Raw genomic sequence first — 19031 nt, forward strand, 5'->3', positions numbered from 1 at the left:
CTGAGCAGTGCTTCTCAAACTTTATTGTGCATTTGAATCACCTAGTGATCTTGTTAAAAATTCAGATCCTGGGGAATGCCTGGCTGGTTCAGTCAGTGGAGCCTGTGACTCTTGATCTCAGGGTTGTGAGTTTGAGCTCCATGTTGGGTGTAGAGATTACTTCAAAATAAAAGCTTTCAAAATTTTTTCAGATTCTGATTCAATAGGTCTTTATAGGACCTGAGGCCCCACATTTCTAACAAAGCTCCCAGGTAATGTTGATGCTTTGAAAGGTCCAAAGCAGCAAAGGAATAGAGCTAATTCTTGCATCATCCTTTGACTTAAGTGGTGAACTTTGAAACTCCTATAGATCTGTTTGGATTACACTTTTATGGAGTTGTCCCAAAATAACTCTTTCTCTTTCCCTAGACCACTTGTCAATATTCATAGTAGTGCCAGAGCAAGGAGAAAGGGGTATGAGTAGGGAAAAGCTAGTATAAGTGTAGATAGATAGGATGTGAAAAATGCTAACAAACAAAAGAAATAAATATTTGGCATCCACTGAAAAACCAAAAATGAAGAAATATTTAATTTTCTGAAATCCAGCTTCTTCTACAGACAAATGCTTGAGAAGACATCAAAAAGGTTCATGACTCATCTTGAACATACTAACTCCTGTCAGCTTATAAAATGAATTTTTTTTTTTTATTTATTTATGATAGTCACAGAGAGAGAGAGACAGAAAGAGAGAGAAGCAGGCTCCATGCACTGGGAGCCTGATGTGGGATTCGATCCCGGGTCTCCAGGATCACGCCCTGGGCCAAAGGCAGGCGCCAAACCGCTGCGCCACCCAGGGATCCCATAAAATGAATTTAAATTAGATAACCTCCTCAGTTACAATTTGTACATAATCACACGATCAAAAGAATTTGGTTAGCATATAAGTGTCTGAATTCCCTCAGACTGTAAATTCCTTGAAGATAGCAACCATGTCTTTTCATCTTTATATCTTTAACACTAAGCACCTATTAGGTGCTCAAATATTTGTTTGGAAAAAAATATAAATGCCTTTGGCGTTTAAAATAATGAACTATCTCATCATGTTATATAATGCACAAATGATGAGACAAGCTTAACCTTGGAAAGGTTCAAAGTTGTGCCCTCCCCACCTCAGCAAGAGTGAAAAGGGCAAGAGTCACGTAGGCAGATTATCAAATGAGAATCGGTGAGAGTAGAAGTGAACAGCACACATAGTGTGGAGGGTGTGTTTAGAGCCACCTGGTTATCTATCCTCTCTACATCATTGTCTTAACATTTGGGCAGGAAGACAGTTTTGGGATTACTTCAGGCCAAAGTGGGAAGAGGATGAAGAGGAAGGCATAACTTGGGCGGAGTTGTGAAAGGAAAGGCAAAGCACAGGATGATCTCTCTAGCCAGAGGACAGGAGATGGAAGGAGCAAGGGCTTTAAAGGACACGAAGGCAGGAAAAAAATCCTATTTCAACATCCTGAATATGGGGCACTCCTAAATCTTCTTCTGTAGCCCAGATTCTCTTCTGAACTCCAACTGTGTAGCTTCCTAGACATTGCAACCCTAAAGATAATAGACTCCTTAAAGTTGACAGGAATAGCACCCAATCCATCCTCCCCTGCTCTGACTCAGACCTGCATCTCCTATTGAGTTCCCTTTATTTTTAACTTAGAAACTGTACAGTCATCCTCAACCTGTTCTTTCACCCTGCAATGCAACCCTGACACTAGCTAGACAGAATTAGGTTAAATATCGCAGGTTAAGGGCACATCCCCTTATATGACTGCTCTCATTTCAGATGTCAACTACAACTGGCTAAAAATTGAGGGGTTTTCCAAAACCTTTTCAGGTTTGATAATTCACTAGAATGACTCACAGAACTCAGAAAGTGTTATATTTCTGATTAGAGTTCATTATAATAGGATACAAATCAGGACAAGTCCTCCAAATAGACCATAGTACAAGGTGTGGGGGGGTGTCCCACATGTAAAGTTTCTGTGTCCTTAGGACACAACACCCTTCCAGCCCACTAGTGTGAAGAAAACTCACTCAAGCCTCAGTGTCCAGAGTTTTTATTAGGGCTTTATTATATAGGCATGATTGCTTGAATCATTGGCCATGTGATTGACCTCTATCTCTAACCCTTCCATCCCTCCCCAAGGTTGGGAGGTCTGGCTGATAACACTTAGCTCAAAGTCCAACCCCCCAATCTTATGACTTCTTTCTGGCATGGCCAGCCCCATTCTGAATCTATCTAGGGGCTTACCATGAGCCACCTCCTTAGCATAACTCAGGTGTGGTCCAGGAGTCCACCATGAACAACAAAGACACTCCTATCACTTGGGAGATTTCCAGGATTTTGAGGTTACCTCCCAGGAACCAGGAACAAAATTAAATTTTTTATTGTACAACACACTCCCAGAGCCGTTACTAAGCCATGCCAACTTCCCTTCCCTTTTTTTTTTTTAAGATTTTATTTATTTATTCATGAGAGAGAGAGAGAGAGAGAGAGAGAGAGAGAGGCAGAGACACAGGCAGAGGGAGATGCAGGCTCCATGCAGGGAGCCTGACGTGGGACTCGATCCCGGGTCTCCAGGATCAGGCCCTGGGCTGAAGGCGGCGCTAAACCACTGAGCCACCCGGGCTGCCCCCCAACTTCCCTTCCTAAATATATTTTCAATATAGCCCCCTCCATTCCATCTCTACTACTACTTCAGTTAGGTCCTTATTGGCTCTTAAGTAAACTATATCAATAGCCTTCTAGTTGGTTAGTCACCTTCCTCCTGGGCGCACTCACCCATCAATCCATCTTTCACTCTATTTGTAGTTATAAAACCCCAATTGATCACATTCTTTCCTTTGCACAAAAACTCTCAATGGCTCCCAACCGCCTATAGCAGCACTGTCCAAAATAAATATTACATGAGCTAAATACGTAATTTTAAAGGTTCTCACAGCCTCATTTAAAAAAAAAAAGATCTATTTATTTGAGATGGGGCGGGGGGGGGGTGTGGTGGACAAAAGGAGAGGGAGAAAAGGTCCTAAGCAGACACTGCACTGAGCATGGAGATGGCTTGGGGCTCTGATCCCAGGGTACTGAGATCATGATCTGCGCTAAAATCATGAGTTGGAGGCTTAATCAACTGAGCTACCCAGGCGCTCCAGCCTCATTTTTTAAAAGTAAAAAGAAATAGGTGAAATTAATTTTAATAATGTATTTTTTAAAAGATTTTATTTATTTATTCATGAGAGATACAGAGAGAGAGAGAGAGAGAGAGAGGTAGAGACACAGGCAGAGGGAGAAGCAGACTCCATGCAGGGAGCCTGATGTGGGACTTGATCCCGGGTCTCCAGGATCACACCTTGGGCTGAAGGCAGCACTAAACTGCTGAGCCACCCGGGCTACCCCTTAATAATGTATTTTATTTAACCCAGCATACCTAAAATATTATCAACATGTTATCTACCTCTATTTATTTTAAACTATTTTCATTTTTAAATCTAAAAAAATTCTGTCCCTCAGTTGTTCTAGCCACATTTCACATACTCAAGAGCTATGTTTCATTAGTGGTTATCCTACTGGACAGCACAGGCCTACCGTACAAGGTCAATTTCCTGCCCATGATGTACAAGTCCTTGACATGCTGCCCCCTTTAATCTTTTCTCCTACCATCCCCATCCCTCTCCTGCCCGCCCCCAGCACAGACACCTCTTCTTCTGGCCACCCCAAACCACTTGTTCTTCTTCCAAACAAACCATACTCTTTCCCACTTCCACACTCATGCACACACTTGACCTGTCTGCCCTCAAAGCTCCCTGTGCCCCAAAAAGTCACATAATTGGTTGAATACTTTGCCTTCTGTGTGAAAACTTCTCAGACCCTCCAGGCTGAGTCAGTCATGGTCACCACTGAACTTTGGTGGTGTTTTTATTCATCTGTTAGTGCAAACCATATTTTCTGCATCCAAGATGGCAACACAGAATTTGACACGTCAACTGACAACTAAGCAGACTATCTGAAAATCAACCACATTGTTTTTCCAATTAGAGTACTTATTGTGTTATATGGAAATTGTTTGTACATGCCTGGGTGGTGAGCTCAAGGACACAGACTGCTCCTCTTCACAGCTGTACACCCCCAGGTCCCTGCCTGGTGACTGCTAGCCCCTTCCCACCTTATTCAACAGGACAGATATCTCTCCCTGGGTACAGCAAACACTCCTAGGAGAGGAAGAAAATGGACCGGTTATATACACTGCTCTTCCCCTTAGCCATCACTCCATTTTGCTTCATCAAATTGGAATGGAATTGGAATGTTTACTCCTATTCAAGGTGTACCTAATTGATGACAGTGGAAATTGTGACCAATCGTAGAGGGGTTTGCATTTTGACAGAGTTCAAAGAGTCAAACTAAGAAGATGAAACATAAGGGCAGAGGGAGAGACATCTTCAGTGAGAGAGGAAGCACTGATCACTCAGGAAAGTTCTGGAGTGTCTGTATACCTCATATACGTACAGCTTGGGACAAGACTAAGTCACTTCAAAAATACAGTGTGCTGTACCACTTTTAAGTTTGGTGGTTTCTGACAAAACTAAACATAATCTTACCATAAAACCCAGCAATTTTACCACTTGGTATTTACTCAAAGGAGGTGAAAACTTATGTTCACACAAAAATCTACACATGCATGTTTGTAGCAGCTTTATTCATAATTGTCAAAACTTGGAAACAACCAAGATGTCCTTCAGTAGGGGAACAGATATATAAATGGTGGCACATCAGACAATGGAACATTATTCAGCGCTACAAAGAAATGAGCTATCAAGCCATGAAAAGAGATATTTAGGGAACTTAAATGCATATTTCTAAATGAAAGAAGGCAATCTAAAAAGGCTACATACTGTATATTCCAATTATATAACCTTCTGGAAAAGGCAAAACTAAGGAGACAATAGAAAGATCAATGATTGCCATGTATTAAGAGGCAGGGCACAGAGGATTTTTAAGGCAGTGAGACTATTCCGTATGGTACCACAATGATGGATATGTGTCATTATGCATTTGTCAAAACCCACAGAATGTACACCACTAAGAGTGAAAGCTAATGTAACCTATGGACTTTGGCTGATAAGGACAAGTACAATGATTGTTACAAAGTACCTCTCCAATGTAGGATGTTGATGGGGAGTATATTATGTACATATAGGGGCAAGGGGTTTTTGGAAACAGTACATTCTGCTCAGTTTTGTTGTGAACCTAAAACTGCTATAAAAAGTAAAGTCTATTTAAATAAACAAACAAACAAACGCTGTAAAATGAAGCCAATTCTGTCCATGCACTTCTGTGGTACTTGAGGAAAAAGACTCTACACTCTCCCAGGTTCAGAAGTCCCGGGAATACCATGGTGAACTCACTCCACTGACCACCCCGACCAGGTGGATTTACTCATTCATCTCCTCAGCTAGGCTGGAGCCTCTTGAGGGCAGGGACTGCATTTTTTTCAATGTTGCCTCCTCGTTTGCCTGGCACAAGGCTTGGCATCTGTTTGGTGCTCAATCAATGAATCAGAGTGTGGGCAGCTACTTAGCTATGAGATTTTATGCAGTACATCTTTACATGGAAATATGTGAATGACATATAAATTAGGAAAAGCGAATTGCAGAACTATCTAAATCCCATTTTTGTAACAAGAGAATACTGTAATTGTGCATATGCACAGATGCATATTTGTACCTTCCTTGTCTACATATAGAAAAAAAAAAAACAATGAAAAAATATCTCTGGGCATTGCAGTTGGAGTAGAGAAAAGGAAACTCCTGATGTCAGTTTTTTAAAATGACATATACAAAACATGTATAAGATGGAAAATTTACCAAGTAAAAGATATAAAATGAAAGTAAAAATTTCTGCCCTTGGGACGCCTGGGTGGCTCAGTGGTTGAGCATCTGCCTTTGGCTCAGGTCATGATCTTGGGGTCCTAGGATCAAGTCCCACATCAGGATCCCTGCAGGGAGCCTGCTTCTCCCTCTGCCTAGGTCTCTGCTTCTCTCTTTGTGTCTCTCATGAATAAATAAATCTTTTTAAAAATTTTTATTTCCTTTTCTTCACACCAGGTCACGTCCACTAATAACTGTTTCCTGTAATTTATTGTCAAAAATATTTTAATGCATATATCCACATCATATATGGATCTTTTTGTCTATTCTTGTGAAAGTGTTACACATTGTCCTGCAACTTGGTCTTTTGAACCTTGAGCATATACAACTATTTTATTCTTTTCTCAGGGCGATCCTTATTCATCATATAGATTTACTGGAATTTAGTAAATTTGACCCCTATTTTTGAATGCTGAATGTTTCCATTTTTTTTGCTGCTTCACAATAATGTAGCAATAAATATTCTGGCACACACATTTTGCTAAACATCTGCAGCTATATATATTGGGCAAATTTAAGGCAGAGGGATTAGTAGTAAAAGGAGATGAGAATTTTGAGTGTTCTGATGGATATTGTCAAAGCATCCTCCAGAAAGAACACACCAACGTACATTTTCTCAACAATTTGAGAGTGCTCATTCTCTCCTCAGTCTTGCAGAAGCAGGCACCACTAAACATCAATATTTGCCAATTAGATCAGTGAACCAACAATCATATCTTTTTATTAACTGTAGCTTGTTTGCATTTATTTAATTATGAGTGAGGTTGTACATCTTGTCATTTGCTTTATGGACTATTGTTCCTTTTTTCTGCCAACAATTTCTTTTGGCCATTTTCCTCCTGGCTTGGTCATCTTTTTCATACTGATTCATATAAACTCTTTAATAATTAAAGAAGTTTAACTTTTTTAAAAGACTTTATTTATTTATTTGACAGAGAGTGCTTGTGCACAAGCAGGGGGAGCATTAGAGAGAGGGAGAGGCAGACCCCCTGCTGAGCAGGGAGCCAGATGTGGGACTTGATCCCAGGACCTGAGATCATGATCTGAACTGAAGGCAGATGCTTAACTGACTGAGCCACCCAGGCACCCCAGGAGGTTTAACTTTTTACCAGTTTTCTTTGTAAATACATTTCCCAGTTTTTCATTAGTCTTTTGGCTTTGTTTATGGCATTTTCCCCATGCAGCTTTAGAAATGTTTATATGGTCAAATACATTGTTTTTTGATGGCTTCTGGAATTTGTTCTTACTTAAAATGATCTTCCTTATCACAGATTATAAATTCTTCTAGGACTTTTATAATTTTTTATGTTTAAATCATTGATCCAGCCAGAATTTATTTTGGTAAGGAATGTTTACCTTAACTTTGTAGGCATCTGTATTATTTGAGTTGTCTAAAATGAGGATGTATTTGCTTTGGCAATTTAAAAATTCCACTTAAGGAAAAAAGAATATAAAGCATAAAAACACACAGGACAAAGCCTGGAGATAGAAATATCAGGTAAGAGCTATTTTAATACATTGACCACCTATTATTTGTCAGGCCCAGTGCTAGGTACTGAAGACATAATAAGGGCCTGGACTGCAGAACTGACAATGGTTATGGGAAGGAGGGGAAGGATTGATGGAAGTGTTTAGCTCAAGAATGATCACCATGGCAACAGGAGCCTGAATCATCACTATGGAGACAAAGTGCTTGAAATTATGACTAGAGGGATAGTGTGACTCTGTTGGTGAGGATTTTGAAAAAGGTAAATAGGTACATTACAGATGTTTCAAAATGACACTGTTTCTCTCAGTAGAGGTTATTGGCTTTTCCCCCAGTGTTTTACTTCAGGGAGGCTAGAGACAAAATAGTTCAAAGATGACATGGATTGAGACAAGCACAAGCTTTATTTGGTCATTGCTAGTCATGAATGTACCAGCCAGGGAACAGCCTTTTATTCAAAGAATTTAGTATCTAATATAACATGTATTACATATAAAGTGTCCTGATGTCTTAGAGCACTTATCCCCAGGATACCTTCCTTGCTGGGAGAGAATGCTCATATATTTTCTTCCCTGCAGCAACCAGAAAGATGTCCATCTAACACTAAAGGCCAAATAGAAACTTACATATGGTTGGGAGTGGGGCTTTGTTTTCATGGGAAATTTGAGTAGTGCTTGAGGTATACTCCTGAGCTATCAGATTATACCAATATGTGGTAGGCTTCACCGGTTCACCAGTATAGGTTATTATCAACGTCCAAATAATAATGCCTCTTTTCCCGTCTCTCCTACCCCTTCATATAGAACCTCCAGTCTCACTTTCAGTGGTGATGGGGACTCGGGAAGTCTCCGGGGCAGAAGGATCTGTACAGTGCCAGTCAATCTCTGACACCACTACATTACTGTCACTATTAGCTGTGGACACTGCTCCTTGCCTTGCCTGGGATCTCTGTTCATGCTATTGCTGACTCTTCTCCTGCAGTGCCCAGCCACCATGTTATCCTAAACAAGATTATCGCTCCTCTTTCACCAGTTCACCCTTAGACTACTTCAGGGAGGCTAGAGCACAGCTCAAACTAGACTTTCACTTTGGGTGTGTATTTTCATTAAGTTCAAGGATAACCAAAGGGCAGCTCAAAGTTAGTTGTCCAATGACACTACTTTTGGGGCCAAGGCTCAGTCTCAACTTCCACGATGTGACAAAGGCCAACTTACTTCCATCCTGGAATGCCCTCAACATGTCTATATTCCTTAGTATAAAATGATCCTATATAATTGATACCTGATTTGATCTGTAGCAAACATATTGGAACTTGCCTCTTTTAATTCAATCAGATCAGCATCCTCTCCCCAGGAACATTTGAGGTTCCAAGCCTACAGGCCTCTGCCCTAAGGTGCTGTAGGTACCCTGCACTGTAAGTCATGTTTAGGAGGGAAAGTATGAGGAATGGATGCACACTGACATCACTTGATTGGGGGATGGGGAGCTTTGAAAAATACTGGTACCTGGGTTTCATTTCCCAGACATTCTCATTTAATCAGTTTGGAGTGTGGCTTGTGTGTGGTTTTAACACCAAAGTTGAGAAACTATTTTTATCAAAGTTATATTGGGGGGCAAATTAAACAGAAATAATTCTCTGTTAGGGAAAGCAAATCTCAGTAATCTTTGGCCATATCAGGTCCCAGAAATGGAGGGTAGATACCCTTCCTGTCTTCCATAGGCCCCTTTGGGCTTCCCAAAGTAATCAACTGGAATTAACTCCATTGTCCTGGCCCAGTTGGTTCCTAGGTATCCCCTAATGACGTGGAAAACACTGGACTACATTAGACATTAGAGTGATTTGTGTGGACATATTAAGTGCTTGATAAATGTTTATTAGCAGTATTATCTGATCAGAAGCTGGCTGTGCTGGACATTAGAACACAACTGGCACAGGGAAGAAAAGGCTAAGGCCCCTTTTACTGGGATTCTACAAAACCCAGTCACCCCAGTGGCCCAGCGATGTAATAGGTACTTTGGGATGTGAGGCTGCTCAGCAGTCCCTCATAGCTAGTAAAGAAGTGACTTCCAGTTACTATCCATTTGGTATTAGACAGACATCCCTCAGTCACTTGTAACAGGAGCAGCCAAATTTCACTAATCTGTTTTTTTTTATTTTATTTATGATAGTCACAGAGAGAGAGGCAGAGACACAGGCAGAGGGAGAAGCAGGCTCCATGCACCCGGAGCCTGACGTGGGACTCGATCCCGGGTCTCCAGGATCGCGCCCTAGGCCAAAGGCAGGCGCTAAACCGCTGCGCCACCCAGGGATCCCCTCATTAATCTGGTTTACACTGTCTATAACCTTCTCCACACACCAATTTAATGTCATAGGGTCCCTACAGATCATAACGATGGAGAAGTAGCAAAAGGCAAACTTCTAACCTTTTTTATTTGCTTTTGTTTTTTTGTTTTGAAGTCCCAAGCCTGAAGAACCCTACTGGGGAACAGTAAGAGTAAAGCCAACTAGGTCATGCTCTACCATACAGATACAATACCAAAGTTTATTTCAAACAACACCTAGAAATGGTGGTAGTCCTACCTCCACATGGGAGAAGCCTGGGTGGGATCTGCCTCATGTTCCTGGACTGGAGTCAACCACTCAGATACTATTTTCTAGGTTTGGATTCTTCAGTACACTTGGTAATGGGGGCAGGGGGAGAGGCAATAAATCCAGGCCTCAGACATTTGTGCCAAAACAAAACAAAACAAAACAAAAGAAAAACAGAAAGAAAAGACTATTTTGCCCAAATCTCCTAACCTAGCTGATGTGCACAAGACGAGGTGCAGTGTGTAGAGGGGTCTCTCATAACATGGATGCAGGACATGCATGAACTCTGTCTCCACAGTACACAGGAATCATGGGGTTGCAAGGAGTTGTAATATGTGTAATGTAGATCATTGAAAGGATGGCATCAACTATAGTGGTTGGAAGGCATCAGGAATTTCACTCTTCCCTGGCTTGTCTCAGATGAAATCCTTGGGAAGAGGTGGCTGGAGGCACCTGTAATAGGGTGAGCACTAGAACATGGTAGCTAGTGTATGCACTTTGATGTGGGACTGTCTGGGCTCAACTCCAGCTATACCAGTGATCAGCCATATAACTGTAGGCAAGTTTCTTATCTCTTTATGACAGTTTATCTCCCTGTAAAATAGTGATGATAATAGTACCTACCTTGCTAGTATCCAAAATCTATAAACTCAACACTCAAAAAACAAAAAATCCAGTCAAGAAATGGGAAGAAGACTTGAACAGACATTTCTCCAAAGAAGACATACAAATGGAGGGACCCTGGGTGGCTCAGCAGTTTGACACCTGCCTGCGGGCCAGGGCATGATCCTGGAGTCCTGGGATCAAGTCCCACATCCCACGTTGGGCTCCCTGCATGGAGCCTGCTTCTCCCTCTGCCTGTGTCTCTGCCTCTCTCTCTCTCTATCTCTGTGTGTGTCTCATGAATAAATGAGTAAAATCTTAAAAAAAAAAGACATAAAAATGGGCAACAGACACATGAAAAAATGCTCAATATTACTCAGCATCAGGAATATACAAATCAAAACCACAGTGAGATATCACCTCACATCTGTCCGAATGGCTAAAATTAACAAGTCAGCAAACAGGTGTTGGCGAGGATACTGAGAAAGGGGAACCCTCTAACACTGTTGTGGGAATGTAAACTGGTGCAGTCACTCTGGAAAACAGTATGGAGGTTTCCTAAAAAGTTAAAAATAGAGCTACCCTACAACCCAGCAATTGCACTACTACTAGCCATTTATCCAAAGGATAAAAACATAGTGATTCGAAGGGGCACCTGCACCCCAGTGTTTATAGTAGCAATGTCCACAATGGCCTGGATAGAAACTATGTTAAGAGCCCAGATGTCCATGGATATGGATGAATGGATAAAGATGTGGTATATATATACAAGGATGTTACTCAGCCATCAAAAAGAATGAAATCTTGCCATTTGCAATGACATGGATAGAACTAGAGAGTATTACGCTAAGCAAAATAAGTCAATTAGAGAAAGACAAATACCATGACTTTACTCATGTGAAATTTAAGACACAAAACAGATGAACAAAGGGGAAGGGAAGAAAAAATCAGAAAAACAGAGAGAAAAGAGATTCCATAAGAGATGTTGAACTCTAGGAAACAAACTGAGGAGAGATGGGTGGGAGGAGATGGGGTAACTGGGTGATGAGCATTAGGAGGGCACTTAATGTAATGAGCATTGAGTGTTGTATGCAACTGATGAATCACCTCGTTCTACCCGATACTAATATTACACTGTATGTTAACTAAATTTAATTTAAATAAAAATATATTTTTTAAAGATTTTATTTATTTATTCATAGAGACACAGCTAGAGAGAGAGAGGCAGAGACACAGGCAGAGGGAGAAGCAGGCACCATGCAGGGAGCCTGATGTGGGACTCGATCCCGGGTCTCCAGGATCACACCCTGGGCTGCAGGCGGCGCTAAATCACTGCGCCACCGGGGCTGCCCTAAATAAAAATATTTAAAAATAATAGCACCTATCTTATAGGGTTGTGGTGACAATTAAAGAGAGTACTCTGGTAACAATAAGGTACTGTATGTGGGGTAACCCCCTTGGGTGGAGCTGGCAGTGTGGGTGGTGAAAGAATTCACCCAAGGCAAAGGACGAAGAGGATAGAAGTTTATTGAATACACTGCAAGGGAACAGCAGGCAGGACAGCAAAGAAGAGTGTCTGCCAAGAGGCAGAAGGAGGGGGCTGTGGCTAAAGGCCAAGTGAGGAGTTATGGGAATGTCTGGAACTATCCCTTTTTTGGTACTTTTTGGTACCTGTGCCTGGTTGCAAGTAGCCCATTGGCTAGTTAGGGCTTATGGCTACTTCCAAGTGGGTGGCTTAATGAGCCTATTTGCATTCAGCTCAGTGGGCCCTGTGGGCTGCTCTGCTTGCCCAGGAGTCCACGGCTCAGGTCTGTTGCTTAAAGGCAGCCTCTACATTATATAAAGTACTATGATAGTATAATAGTACTTTCCTCATAGGATTATTGTGAGAGTGAAATAAAGCATGGGAAGGGATGCCCAGGTGGCTCAGTCAGGTAAGCATCTGACTCTTGATTTCCACTCGGGTCTCAGGGAGGTGAGACCCAGCCCTCTCTGGCTCCGGGCTGGGCTGCCCTCTCTGGCTCCGGGCTCAGTGGGGAGTCTACCTGAGATTCTCTTTCTCCCTCTGTGCCCGCCCAATTAAATACATCTTTAAAAAAAAAAAAAGCATTACAAAACATTCTGTTCCATGCTTGGCAGACATTAAATGCTCTGGGGAATTAACTTTTGTCATTATGGTTATCACAGCAGAGGGGATAAGCACAAAAACTAGTACCAGACTTGGGTTCCAGACTTTACCACTTATTTTATATCGTGGGGCAACTTGACTTTCCTGGGCCTCAGTTTCCTCACCTATGGCATGGGGAGAGCAGGAGTTAGGACCTCACCGAGTTATGTCAATAGCTCAGCCTGGCTCCTGGTGGGAGCTAGCTATCATTACTGATTAGGGTCTGATGAGAAAGGCATTCCACAATGGACTTTCTGCTCTCTCTCTCCTCCCGGACCCAAGCTATCAGGGTTGGGTCAGCTCTGCAGGCCTTCACCACCCCCGCCACCCCCAGCTCTAAGCCTCCTTTGGTCTTCAGCTCCTAAATGTGGCAATTCCATTTCTTCCTCTAGGTGACTACCTTGCGTAGAATATGGCAAGGATTTTCCAGCCCATTGCTGGCAGGGGCTTTATGGTGGTCGAGTGCACACCGTCAACCAGTTAAACTTGAACGCTCCATGGGGCAATGTCCTGCAACATTCCTGGAGGCCACCTCTGACACCAAGATGTGAGTCGGAGGGCTTCTAATCCGTAGGAGGAGGGCGGCCACCTTTCAGAGGGCCACCCGAGCCCCGCTAGTGGCCGATGCAAGCTGCCGGGGGCGGCCCGGGGGTGCGGCGCTCGGGGCTGGGCTGCCTAAGACGCGGCATCCCCGCCAGCAGCCGCCCAACCCAGAGGCAGGATTAGGGCACATCACCCCCGTGTGGCCGTCGGCGGAAACCGGCCGCGGCCGCGGTCTCTCCCGGAGCGGCAGCGGGTCGCCTCGGCCACGGCGGCACTAGCTCCGAATCTCCGCTTTGCTTCTCAGGGACAGGCGCCCGCACAGTCGGGTCTCCGCGGGCCCCGCCGCCCCGCCGCCGCAGCAGGTGCGCTCTTGAACTGGACACAGCCCTGCACCCACCTGTGTCGCTGCCGGCGACATCCAACCTCGGCCAAGGGGACCAGGATGGCAGCCAGCAGGTAGGCCGGCCAGGGCGAAAGGCTGTTCACTGCCCTGGGCTACCCAGACCTGCGCGATGTCACCGCCCGTCCGCGCGCCGCTGGTCCCGGCTGGACCACCACCTCCTCGGGGAGAGGCAGGACCAGCCTGGACCCAGGGGGGAGGGGGGGAATCCGTTTTCTCCGCGCAGGAATTATTTGTGGCTGCTCCGAGAGGCCTTGGTGGGGTACCCTTGGGTGGGGCTGAACACAGACTTGCCAGGCCGGAGATCGCTCCAATGGCCCGAAGGAGACGGGGATCCAAATTGGATTTGCAAATCCAAGAGCCTCTTTATAAAAATGTTGTGGAAAAACTGGGACCCCAAAGTAGAGAACCCACAACCCCGGCTTTCCTTCATCATGTGACCCTCCTGAGTTTTCTTTGGAATAAAGTTTCCATGAATGAGGCCAGAGGTGGGGGCGATTCTTTGAAGTGTCAGGAAAATAGTGTTATCTCGCATCCACCAACATGCAAAGAAGGGGGATATGTTAATGGGATACTCATCCACCTTCGGCAGCCCATCCTGACCCCAGCAAAATAAGTACCTATCAACACAGAGCTCCTTTTAAAAACTTAGAGGAAATGGAAAAGTAGACAGAAAAACGCATCAATTAACAGAAGTAACTCGAGAAAAAAACAGGACACCCCAAAAATCAGAGAATGGAATTGGAAATTTTTAAAAACCTGCCCTCTTCTCCACCAGAGCGGGCTTGGATGATTTCACAGGGAAATTTTCTCAAACTTTAAAAGAACAGAGAAGCCCCTCTCCCTTTTTATGTTTTATTTTTTTTTCCCTCTCCCTTTTTAAACACTGTTTCAGAGACAGAAAAGCAGGCAAACTCCCCAACTCATTTATTGATGTAATGTTTATGCCCAAACAAGGACCATATTCAAAAGTTTTAGATTGATACTAATATTACTCAGAAGTATTATCAATAGATGCAAAAACTCCTAAACAAAATGTGATCAAATCAAATACGCTAGTGTATTTTAAAAATCTATCACAATCAAGGAGGATTTATTCCAGAAATATGAGTGGAGAAAAAAAATCAATCAGTGTAATTTACCACACCAAAAAAGTAAAGGAGAAAAAAACGGTACAATCCTTTGAATAGATGCAGAAGCACATTTATGCGTTCAATGATAATGCGTGGTAAAACTTTCAGTAAAGTAGAAATAAAGGGTATTTTTTCTAAATGTACAGCAAATATCATACCTACTGGTGAAATGTGAAAAGTGCCATAAAAACCAGGTGCAAGGCAAAGATACCCACTATGAACAGCCCTGTTCCACACAGTAATGGAGGGTCTGGCCTTGAGCTAGCTACTCAGTGACTGGAACTAGCCACAGGTGGTTTTTCAACTTTCAATGCAATAGATGAAAAAGATGTCTTTACAAAAGCAACAAAAATTTTTAAAGAAATCAGGCATAAATATAGAAAAGATATGTAAGACTAAGCTCCTTACTTTGGAGGAAGTGCTGACTCCCAGCGGGCTTACTGTTTCTGATAAGGATAGAGAGTGGACTCAGGGCTCCAGCAAGTGGATGGGATTGCAGCTATAACTCCAGGCAACAAATCACCTCCTGGATTTCAAACATTAAGCACGGGTCAAATCTTCAAAAATTTACGAATCAAGTTCGTTCCCTAGGGTCAGGCTTTTCAGGGCAACTGCAGGCAATTCACCTTTCTGGGTCAGCCCTGTGGCTTTCCCTCTGTCCGGAGGGTGAGGTGTGTAGTCTGGTCTCCATCCAGCACAGTCTGGATGTCATGAGCAACTCCAGTGCCAGTGTGTCAGGTGACATCTCCCCAAGTGGCCTCAAGTGCCAAAGATCTCTCTACTGCTTGACCTCCATCATCACTATACAAAAATATTTTTTAGCACCTGGAGAAACTCTTTAAAATTTTTTTTATTTATTTATGAGAGACACAGAGAGAAGCAGAGACATAGACAGAGGGAGAAGCAGGCTCCCTGCCAGGGAGCCTGATGGGGGACTAGATCCCAGTGCTGGGATCACACCCTGAGCCAAAGGCAACGGCTCAACCACTGAGCCACCCAGGTGTCCCAACACCCGGAGAAACTCTTGTCCACTTTCTGAGTAGTGGCCAAAGGCTTCAGCTAAGTTTTCCAAATTTCAGCTTGACAAGCTGCTTACAGAAGTTTGAAGGGGTTGTTTCCCAGTATATGCAGTTTAATAATTCATGTTTTCCGAAGTTTAAAGGATGGCTCCACAAATACCATTGTTATGCCCAAACTAACTACCTCCCTAATGGGAGCTCTTTGAGCCATCTCTGTTTCCCTACAGTCCGTCTGTAGTGTTCTTACTACCATCACAGAAACAGAACCAAGAGGGTCTTTCTGTTAGGCTGTCAGAGTGAGAAAGGGCAAAAGAATGAAGAGCTGCTTCTGAGATTCCCTCCAAGGCACAGAAATATTCTAGCGAGACCTAAGAGGCTGTGCCCAAGGTTGGCTGCCTCTCTGTGTCCTCAGAAGCTAATCTGTGGTCCAGTTCTGTCCCCTATTCTGCCCTTTTGGCTGAGTAACAAACTCTACTGGGTGTCTATTCTCTGTTGATTGTCCTACCTCTAGCCATTGCATCTAAAGTCCTCTGCTCTACCAACTGAGCTATGGAAGGGCTCTCTGATTGTCCTAATTCTAAGTTGTTGTTTTTTTTTTTTTTTTTTTTTTTTTTACAATACTTATATTTTTACTTACCCTCCCCTGAGAGGAAGGAAAATTGTTACAAAATAATTTTAAAAACAGATTTTAAAAACTAGACTAGCTAATGTTTGTAGAGTTATTTACATTTTATAATGTATAACATATGTACAGTTGACTATTTTTTTTAACATTTTTTAGAAATTTATTTATTCATAAGAGACACAGAGAAAGAGAGAGAGACAGAGAGAGACAGAGAGGCAGAGACATAGGCAGAGAGAGAAGCAGACTCCACACAGGGAGCGCGATGTGGGACTCAATCCTGGGACTTCAGGATTACACTCAGAGCCAAAGGCAGATGCTTAACCGCTGAGCCACCCAGGCGTCCCTACAGTTGACTCTCTTAATTATTGTCCATCTATATCACAGATCATGGTTCTTCCTTTCTATCCCTTATATTCTGAGACTATTTTAAAACTAACTCCAGCAAAAATGCTTTGATCAAGTCAACCATGACAGTATCAAAACATATGTAAAAACAGTGTTTACTTTTCAGTATTCTTAGGGTTGATTAGGTATCTTTCATTTACTAGAATCCCTAGATGTCTTCCATTTCTGAGAGTCCTAAAACTCTAATCTCCAAAAGATTAAGAAAGAATGGGAAACTCTTATTAACTTCCTGTAGTACTGTTTTGGACTGAATGTTTGCATCCCCCCCACCCCACCTCCAATTCATATTTTGAATCCCTAGCGCTCAGTGTGACCGTGTGTGGAGATGGGGCCTCTAAAGAAGTAATTAAGGTCAAATAAGGTCATAAGAGTGGGGCCCTGACCCAATAGGATTAGTGTCCTTACAAGCAGAGACCCCAGAGAGCTGCCATGCTTGTGCTCTCTCCCTCTTACCCTCCCTACACACACACATACACACTGAGGAAAGGCCTTGTGAAGCCATAGAAAGAGGATGGCCCTCTACAAGCCATGAACAGAGCTCTAACAAGAAACCAAACTTGATGGCATCTGAATCATGACTTCTAGCGTCCAGAACTAGGAGAAAATATATCTCGTTGTTTAAACCACTGTGGGGGATCCCTGAGTGACTCAGCGGCTTAGTGCCTGCCTTCGGCCCAGGGCATAATCCTGCAGTCTCCCGGGATCGAGTCCCGCATCGGGCTCCCTGCATGGAGCCTGCTTCTCCCTCTGTGTCTCTGCCCCTCTCTCTCTCTCTCTCTCTCTCTCTCTGTGTGTGTCTCTCATGAATAAATAAAATATTTAAAAATAAATAAAATATTACAAAAATAAAAATAAAAATAAACCACTGTGATATTTTGTTATAGCAGCCTGAGGAATCTAAGTACTTATAAAGCTTCAGAGGGCTTTAAGCTGGGACTCAAGGCTAGAAGAGTTTCAATAAAATTGTTTAAAATGTAACCCTACATAGTTTATTTAGAAAGATTATTCTGAGAAGAGAAGGGCTGCAGAGGCTTTTCCAGACTGGCATCGTGGCATAAAAAAAGATTTAGAGCCTCTTCACCTCCTTCTGGCAGACATAAAATAAATATATGTGGTGTCAGGGTGACATGCCTCTCTAATTGTCTTCAGCCATAAATTTAACTTGGACCTAATATATTCTAGTCTATAAACTTTAACTGTATTAAAATTTGTACCTCAATATAGATAGAGATTTAAGAAGACCATTACATAGAATTTTCTAAAATATTTTATGCTGACAGACACATATGTTGAGTGTGAGCCCCTGTGTACCACTGCGCATAACTATAAATATATACACACAAGTAGCCTAGTGTAGCACATAATAAGTATTACAAATTACAGTAAGCGTTATAGCGGTTAATTCAACAGGGCAACTAAAAATATTGTCAATAATATTTTAAAGCTGAATCAGAGTCTTTCCAAGTGAAGCAGAGCTGCTGATGTCTGAAATAGAACAACAGCTCACACATTTGCTGGCAGTGCTCTGGGAAAAAGCCTAATGAGCCAATGTTAATGAGTGGAGTAAGAAAGCCAATCAACAAGTATTTGTAAAGAGGGGGATGCCTGGGTGGCGCAGCGGTTTAGCGCCTGCCTTTGGCCCAGGGTGCGATCCTGGAGACCCGGGATCGAATCTCACATCGGGCTTCCGGTGCATGGAGCCTGCTTCTCCCGCTGCCTGTGTCTCTGCCTCTCTCTCTCTCTGTGACTATCATAAATAAATAAAAATTAAAAAAAAAATAAAAAGTCAAAATTTCGGGGCACCTGGGGAGCTCAGTCAGTTAAAGGTCTGCCTTCAGCTTGGGTCATGATCCCAGGGACCTTGGGACTTGGGATAGAGCCCTGCATAGAGCCCTTCATTGGGCTCCCTGCTCAGTGAGTTGCCTGCTTCTCCCTCTCCCTTTGCCCCTTCTCCCCTGCTCAGCTTCTCTCCTGTTTACTCTCTAAATAAATAAAATCTTTTTTTTAAAAAAAAAAAGGTCAAAAATTCTCTGGAGTTTTATGAACACAGATAGAAATACTTTACCTGGCTTGTTCATCTTTGTAAATCCAGCACATAAGAGTTCCCAGCACAT

Source organism: Canis lupus, chromosome 7 (assembly GCF_003254725.2).
Source record: "Canis lupus dingo isolate Sandy chromosome 7, ASM325472v2, whole genome shotgun sequence".
Classification (NCBI taxonomy): Eukaryota; Metazoa; Chordata; class Mammalia; order Carnivora; family Canidae; genus Canis; species Canis lupus.